The sequence below is a fragment of the Bubalus bubalis genome, chromosome 8, assembly GCF_019923935.1.
Source record: "Bubalus bubalis isolate 160015118507 breed Murrah chromosome 8, NDDB_SH_1, whole genome shotgun sequence".
In the NCBI taxonomy this organism is placed as follows: domain Eukaryota; kingdom Metazoa; phylum Chordata; class Mammalia; order Artiodactyla; family Bovidae; genus Bubalus; species Bubalus bubalis.
Genome location: NC_059164.1, coordinates 94,137,448 through 94,146,440, shown reverse-complemented (window position 1 = coordinate 94,146,440; position 8,993 = coordinate 94,137,448).

The following is an 8,993-nucleotide window of genomic DNA, read 5'->3' as shown; positions in this document are numbered from 1 at the left end:
CTCTACTGCTGAAGTGTCCCTGAAGGTAGAATCCCAGTCATTCTCTTGGGCAGATTGTCTTGAGCACTGGGTGTATCTCCTTGCTCTGACAAGCCTGGGACAGTTTTCAGCAAGGTCATGGAACTCACTTCTTAGTTGCCAGAGAGGCTGTGAGCTGTGACTAGGAAGTTGGGTTTTCTCTATTGTTTTATTTTCTGTGAACCGCACACAAAAATATGGACAGTCAAAAGTGTTCCCAGTTTCTCTGAGGCAAGAAGAACTGAGGCGAATTCTCCTAGAAGCCAGAACCATGTCCTGATTCCTACAGCCTCAATAAAGGCCAAATCAAAACAGATTTGAAAGCTAGCGGCCAGTTGATTGTAGGATCCATTCCAGCCAAAAAGAATCTCTACACTCACTGGATTGGGGCATGTGGTTTAGGGGGAGGATTTTTTAATACGACCGCAGCTTTATTCTTTATTTTTTGACCAGTCTGGAGGGAGAACCAATCTGTTTTGTGGGTAGAGATTGCAAAAAAAAAAAAAAAAAAAAGCAGTGACTTTCTGGTGACTATACAGAAAGATTAATGAGCACTGGCCCCAAGCTCGGCCTGCCCGCCCTTAAGGAAGCCGGCATAGGTACCAGGCTGGAGCATCAGAGTCAGAAGGCTCCACAGAAGCACTCAGGGCCCGAGGAGTTAAAAAGGCAGAGACAGCCAGTCAGCAAGTGCCCGCCTAGGCACGGATTTGTTTATCCTGCCCTTCTGAAGTCAGAGCCAACATTCTTCATGGTTTTGGATGATTCAGAATGCTTCTCTCTTGGCAGGGCCACTGTGCACACAGGGGCTTACGACTGAAGCCCCTTAGGTGTGGGCCAGGGCAGAGACCCACCTCACACTTGATGTCACAGCTTAGAATCCTCTTATATTAGAGCAGCAGGGAAACTGCCACATACAGCTGCCTGTCTCAGAGGTGAAGAGACTGGGCCCGGGGCCTGCCAGAGGTCACTGCGTGGGAAGGCAAGGCCCTCGAGAGCCAGGCCACCCTCCTCCCACCACACAGCTCCCGTCCAAGCCCGGTGGGAGAGGCCGCTGCCCTTTGAGGAATGCTTAGAAAAGGGCTTAGGTCAGAAAGAAGAACCTCATTTTTACAAAATGAAACAAGTCATTTACTTGTCACAGGCAGCTTTCCCCAAACCTCCTCTGTCCATGTGGTGAATTTATTATCTCCTGGACTTCCAAAAATAAAAATAATAGCATTGCTGTCTATGGGCCAAAGTGGGAGACTTGAATATACCCGCCACTGCCCCCTGCCACTTCACTTTTTCTTTTTCTGGATGAGAATTAACTTATTTCACGGCTAGTTCTTAATAAAACAAACGTTGACTCCTTCCCACAGGAGACAGAATTGAGCAATGTTCTCTGAGAACACACTGTGCTCCTTGGAGCCCTGAGTGAATGTGATGTTTAGAAGATGCTCTAGAAGCTTGGAAGTGCCTCTTGGGAATAGCGTGAAGGGGGTGGAGACGGGTAGCGAAGCCACTGCGGCCGCCCCAGAGGAGCAGTGACTCACCCCGCCTGCCTGGCCGGGGACTTCAGGCCTTGAGACGCCCACACAGGCAAGGACTCAGTTCCCCTTGAGCCCCGACGTGAACCTGTGACCTTTAATGGACGCACAGGCCACCTCTGCATCCACAGGAACCACAGAGAAGGACGCATCAGGACCCTGGCTCTCCACCAGCAGCCTCCCTGAGCCCCTAGGCAGATGGCGCTGAGAGTATCTGTGTAAGGACAGCACCCTGAACTAAGAAATGGAGCCACTTCCCTGAGGAGGAAAAGCCACAGGAAGATTCCCGCCCAAGGCCTCCTGGGGGCAGGTGCCCCTCTAGATGGCCCACAAGCAGCCGTCACATCACGTATCACTTTGTTAACAGCTCAGCCATGGCATTACCATGACGGGAATATCAATTAAGCACGTCCGACAGGATCTGCTGGTGGGAGGAGCTGCCCGTAGTGCCAGTAAGTGCCGCCTTCCCTCCTCCCAGGCCTGGAATTCAGGGTGGGGGACTCAGCTTGGGTTGAGCTTCTAAGGATGATTTTAGGGGATAAATAATAATGCTTTCCTCTCCATCACTCGTATTGTCATTTTTAAGAGAGACAAGGCATTTTAAAAAGAGCCAAGAAGAAGCGTTCAGTCGTGTCCCCAGCGGCCTTTCCCAGTCATTGAGGGTGCTGGGCCTCCACATGCTGCCCCAAGGGTGGGGGCACCCAGCAGGGGCCTGGGCAGTGGTTTAACATACTGTCTACCACTGAGTTTTAAAACTCTGGCTTTGTTATGTTTGTCTGTCCTTAAAAAATTAGAATCTAGCAAATGTTTCAAATTTAAGCCACAAGTAGAATTTTCCTAGCCAAAAATTACATGGTAAAGCTGGAGAAACAGAATAGAAAGCCACTCAGGGTTCTCCTAAAGGTTTGTGCATTTGTGTTGGACTCGAAGGTGCTTCCAGTCCTGTGAGGCGAAGCCAGGGAGGGTGTGTGGCGTGTCCTACCCACCTGCAGTCAGAGGTGGGCCATAACCCCGGCCCTCCAGACAGACAGGGATACCTGTACACCCTGTTCATCAAGGCATCCTGAGAAAGGGCTCCCAGAAGGACCCAACCACCCTCATTTCTTCTTGCCCACACCTCTGCAGACGTGGAGACTAGGAGGCCCTGGGAAAGCTTATTATCCTGACCCTGCAGTCCAGGGCCTCAGCTTTGGGTCCCCGTAGACCCTAGAGTCTCCCCGGTCCTGGTACCTAAAGCCCACTTTGCCCGTTAGTCTGGACCCCCGCAAGCCCACCAAGGCCATGAGGACTGGGACCCCAGCTGGTTCACTTTGTGTCGCCAGCCTAGTGCTTCCCACGTAGAGTCCGACAAACACCTGTTTCTTCTGTTCTTCATAAATGTCATGTTTTCTCTCATCTCTGCTGCCACCTTGGATCTCACTTTCACTGTGTGTGTGCACACGCGTGCACACGCAGGGAGGGCGGAACGCACACATGAACTGGCGCTCTCTCACACACAGCAATCCTGCATTGCCTTAAATACCTTGTAGTCTAGTTTCCCAAAGTCCCCACATGCAGTGGCTTTCCCCCACGCTCACTGACTTCACCACCGCCCACCCCACCCCCTGAGTGTCAGCATCCCCGCCCATCCTTCACCTGCCCGGGCCACGCCTGTGGAGCCCAGCTCAGATCCCATTCCTCTTCGAGCCCCACCCCTCCACCACCCCCAGCCAGCTCCATGCCCACCCAGCCCTGACTGACTGCAGCACTGTCCTCTGCGTGCACTCTGAAGGACTCACCCATTCTGTATGTGAGAGGTCATTCCACAGTTACATTGTATGGTCACGTGCAGGCACACCGCATCATCTGCTTTACCTGTTTTTCTGGTGTCTGGCCCAGTGCTGGGCTCTGAGGAGGCCATCAGTGAATGCCTGCTGTTTGGTTTTGATGTTTCTGTCTTCATTGTGCTAAGTCGCTTCAGTCGTGACTGACCCTTTGCAACCCTATGGACTACAGCCCGCCAGGCTCCTGTCCATGGGATTCTCCAGGCCAGAACACTGGGGTGGGTTGCCGTCGCCTTCCCCAGGGGCTGTCTTTGCCAGGAGTGCTGAGGAGTGACTTCTGGCCCTGGAGCACTGCTGTTGTGAGTCCCTCCACGGAAGACGTGATTGCCCCAGCCCCTCCCTTGGACGTGGTCCCAAGTTGGCCCCCACACCCGCCGTCTTCCTTTGGGGCCCTCGTTATGTCATCATCTCTTCGTTTATTTACATTGGACTCACCTGCCGTATTTGCTCTCGTGTCCTCTGAGCCTCATTCACCTCCTGGTACATTGTCATCTTGGTGAAACTGTGACGCATGACTACATGGATGGACGTAGTTAGAAGATTCCCATCCCAGTTTCGGATTGTATATCTTTTCTCTTCCCTGACTGTTGGCTCCTTGTCAACATCCCTTGGCTTATGTGCTACCCTTTCCCTCCAGAGAAGCCCCCGATCCACAGCCTCTATGTACTGATGTCCAATCTGACTTCAGTGTTTCATGCCAACTTTAACATATTGATCATAACGCCTTAGGAAATGTTATCCAGAATATTACATGAGCCATCTTCTCACAGGGAGGGGAACGCAGGGGTGATGGGGTGGTTGACATTTGAAGAGGTGTGTACCTACCATGTGTCTTATTTGAGTACGCTATATTTACACAACTCTGAGAATTAACAGCATTTCCACTTTATAAATGAGAGAACTAGGCTTCCCCAGTGGCTCAGATGGTAAAGAATCCGCCTACAGTGCAGGAGACCTGGGTTCAGTCCCTGAGTTGGGAAGCTCCCCTGGAGGAGAGCATGGCAATCCCAGTATTCTTGCCTGGAGAACTCCACAGACAGAAGCCTGGCAGGCTACAGTGCATGGGTCTCAAAGAGTCGGACACAACCGAGCTCCTAAGCACACAGCACAAGGCTTAGACGGGTTAAACAGCTTGTCCAGCTGCGTAACAAGTGTCAGTGGGAAAACCTGAATCCTGGTGGTGTTGATCTCCAAGCTTATACTTTTGTCTCTCTGTTCCCAGTTTAAATGGACCATTAAATGGGAGGTTGCTTAATGGCACTTGAGATGGAAAAGGCAGTGCAGAAGTACTCACTCAAGATGAGCTAATGCTCACGAGGAAAGGCCAAGACAAGAAAAGATACTGGTAGACTGATTCCGGGCAGGGATTGACCAGGACCAGCTTCTAACACCTTAAAGATTCAAGAGAATGACCTAAGAAGACCACCTTTGGGGGCCTCGGTGGCAAAGGACTGTCAGTGGAAAGTGTAGGCTGACCCCGGACTGCTCCCCCCGCCCCCCCCCCCCCAGTCTAGGAAAGCAGCAGGAATCCGAGTGAAGTATGCTGTCCCCTTGGTGATGGGATGGGGACCAGCCTCAGCCTTGTGCTTAGATGAGAGCAGCTGGTAGGAGGCACTGTCCTCCTGTGCTCATGGGAGGCAGAGGGTGGAGATGTCGATGGCAAATGCCTCTGGCATACTTACATCCTCATGGTTGAAAACCCTGGCACCAACTTATATACTCTTCTTGACCAAATTCTTTTCGTGCTCTGGTGTCCCTACCTGCAGTTGATGCCCACTCGTCTAAGGAGGCTGCAGGCACAGGGCACAGAGTGCTCCCACGGTCCTCAGAGGAGTGACCACCAGGGTGGGAGAAGCATCCGCAGAATGAGGCTTTATCTCCAGCTCTTGCAGGAAGAGGTTAGCTGAAGTGCTTCCCAGCACCTAAAATGAACTACTCAAAATACATTTCCCAGATACTGGAAAGCCCCCAGTTAACAGTCTGATTGCACATCTCTATTAACCATCTCAAAGGGAAAGAGCTCCTCTCCGACTTGGGTCCTGTCCTCGTGTTTATGAGTAGGCGATTTCGGAAGCTGCTATCACACATGGTATTTAACTATCCCAGAAACGTGTGTGACTCCGTGGTGGCCGGAATTTTGTGTTCACCCTGATAAATCTTCCCACGTGTTCTCCATTTGCTTGACTTTTTAGATTGTAAGCACAACAGAAAATATCTCTCTGTTTCACCTAAAATATCCCTGTAATTCATCTATATCTCTATGAATACATCTATTGCTTTTTCTCAACCGTTTCTCTTAATGGTCAAGATGCTCTTGGACTCAACCCCGACTCTGAAGGCCCTTCCTGGCGTAGTGTGTCCCTGTGCTGAGGGCACCACGAGGCACCCGAGCACGGCCCCTCCCCCTCAGAAGCACCGGGCCAAAAGGCTGCTCCCAGGAACCAGGTTCTGACCCGTCCTCTGATGAGCCAGCTGCTTTCTGCCTCCACCGTGTTGACATTCCTCCTGCAAAGGGCTGTAGCCATTAACTTAAGACATTTCACCAGGCGGTCACTTGCCAAGACAGACTTTCCGGCATGGCACTGCTGAGTCACTCAGCCTCCCACTGGCTGAAACGTGAAGGCTTGAGAGCCAGGTCCTCCCTAGGTGAACTCTCCTGGAAGCTGCTCTGAAGCCCCCGGGGGAGTCCGGCACGTCCCACGTGCAGACTCAAGCCTTACCTCAAACCACCAGATTTTAGGAACCTGGGCTCCCACTCCTCCCGTGATGTGGTGAAAGGTGCATTCCACCCCTCAAGTTAGATCCCAAAGGGGACAGTGTCCCTGGAACCTGATCTGGGTTGTCCGCCTGCTTCCCAAGCAGGGAAGAGGTCAAGTGTGCAGACCCGTGCTGCCCTCTGCTGGCCCTCTGGAGTCTGTGCCGCTGCAGCCCACAGTGGCAGAAATCAGTTCTGAAAACATGAACAGAAGCCTCCTGTGCAGGCTGCTTTCTTGCCCTTCGTGATTAGAGGTAGAGGGTCAGTACAGTGTTTTACTTCATAAGACGTCTACCTGAACGCACCTTGATGGGCGGCAAAATGCACAGCCCTGTGTCTGCGGACAGTCTCCTTAGCAGCAGCCGTACCACCTCCACAGAGAGAGGAGGTGTGTGCCGCTTGGTGGGCAGAACCCTCTCAAACTGTGTGTCCTAATTAAGCAGGATGCAGAAGGTGCTCCTTACTCCCCTTCTCAAAAACTCATCTCTGAGTAAGGAGAGAAAACGCCCGACTTTGTTCCTCTGTGGCTCTGGGATGTTCCCTAAGGGCTCATAGTGTCATTTAAATTCTAGGTGCTGATATTCTGAACCAACGCTCCCTGAGAATTTCTGTGCCTGGAACTTATCCGTCAACAGACTGCTGTGACGCCTGACGTGAGTAGAGGCTCTTGGTCCTAAATCCGTCTCAAGGGAGCTTTGTTCTATTTTGTTCCTGGAGGATCCCCCCAGTAAAATTTTTTAAATGGTCATCAGTGTTCCTTCTCTGTTTCTTTTCTCGGAAACACTCAACTTCCGATTTACTATCAGAAAGTCTATGACATGAACTCCTGCTTAGAAGCAAGGGTATGGGATCTCATATTCGGGTATTAGAATGGGAAGAGGAGAAGGCAGAAAATATTAAAGCTGCTCACTCCAGGCAGTTCCGCTGGAGATGCCATTCGTGGGTCCAAGGGCATCTTTTCAGGGTTTAGTACTTGCCAGACTCCTGTGCGAAGCAACTGTGGAAACGTGCCCCATACAGCTCAGGGGTGAGCCCCCATGATGTGGGGGCCCTTCTGTTGGCAGCCGTGGCTGATCTCATAGCCACATCTCCGCTTATAACATGCAAAACGGAAACCTTTCTCTTGTTTGTATCGTCACCATCACTTACTGAGTGTATACGTGTGCCGTTTCTAGTTCTACTTCCTTCTCCTCCGTCTTCACCCTCACATCAGCCTTCTGTGGTGTGGGTCCTCATATTACACAGGTGTGATTTCCCAGATGGGGAGACCGAGGCATGGAGAGTCAAGTAACATCCCCCAGGTTGTGCCGGGAGTGCGTTTCGGCTCCACAAGTCTGCGTTGGGCCAGCGCACCAAATGCCCCATAGAAACAGGCAGCTTTGGAGGACGAGCAGTGGGGCTGTATCTGGAGACAGTTTTAGCATTGCCACAATCCCCTGTGGGAAGGGGCTGCTGGACTTAAGAAAGCCTGGAGCTTCCTTAAGATTAGTGGGAGAACAAAGCTTTAGAGAAGACCTAACTTAAGTTTAAGGTCACACTGCAAGTCAGTGTAGCTGAGGGCCCTGGGCCAAACCCTACCGATATCCGAGTTTTCGCCTTCCTCTTGGTCGTTAGGTGCCACTTACTCTGCTAATAGTGACCAAAGCTGGTTTCAGTGATTTGCGTGTGTGCTTATTGGTGAAACCCTGTAGCTCAGAGCCAGCTTGTTCAGAGATCCACATGGCCATGTGAAGATTGGCTGTTACAGTATCCAAGCAGCAAAGAAGGATGACTAAAAGCCTGGGCCTGGAATCAAGCAAAGTGGTCTGATCCCTCGTCTTGTTAGTCCTAAGCTTTTTGACCAGAGTGAGTCCTGCACCCTCACTAAATCTCTGTTCCTGCACCTGGAAACTGGAAATAATTCCACAGCCTTGTAGGCGGATGAACATGAGAAAATGCCTAGAAAGCATGCAGCACAGTGTTTGGCCCAGAGTAAGTCTTCCAAAAGTGGAAGCTATTATTCAGAGAACCTTTCCGTCCACTTTTCAGTTCATGTTGGCCTTCCCCCTACAACGCACTGCAGTGTTCCAACCCATCTAAGAAAACAACATTTTAGTGCAGTGCTTTAAAAATTACGGATGTTTCCTCATACTGAAATCCCGATGCCTCTAAGAACCACTGTAGGACAGGAATCTGTAACTCCATTCTCTAGATCGGCATAAGAAGACTCAGCAAAATTAAATGATGGCCCAAGATTCCACAGCTAGTCGATAGCACAGCCCAGCGCCAGATCCTGAGACTCTTATTCATCCACTTCCTGTAAGAAAATACTCATTAAAGGCACGTAAGTCAATAGAGAACCACCTCCCACCGTAGGATCCAGCACCTTCCAACTGATCAAAGAGTTGTATCTTTAGTCCTAAATATTCAGGCTAGGACTCTCATATCCTGATGTCTGTTAACATTTTGAAGCTACCTTCTCAAAGTGTCATAGTCAGATACCATCTCTTTGTGCAATCCTCAGGCCCCAAGGGACATTATCTTAATCTGGTTAGCTCGTGCAAGAACCAACTGGCTTTTCACTTCAAGGAAGACAACATGTTTCCGCTGTTCTGCTTTTGCCACACAGGAGTTACCGGTGTGGCTCACTGATTCACATTTCTGGCTCTAACTTTCCTATCAGATCTGGAAGAAAAAATACAGAGAAGGGCAACTTGTTCAAAAACAGCATGAAGGTAAAGAATCGCAGGGGGGATTTTGAAACGGAAACACATCCTTGTGGCCCCTGGGCTGAGAGACACCAAGGAAGGATTTTGTTCTTGAAAGGTGGTTACTTGGCTCCTGGAGATGGAGCGTTTAACAATGTTAAGTGTGTATCCTGTGTGTAAGAAA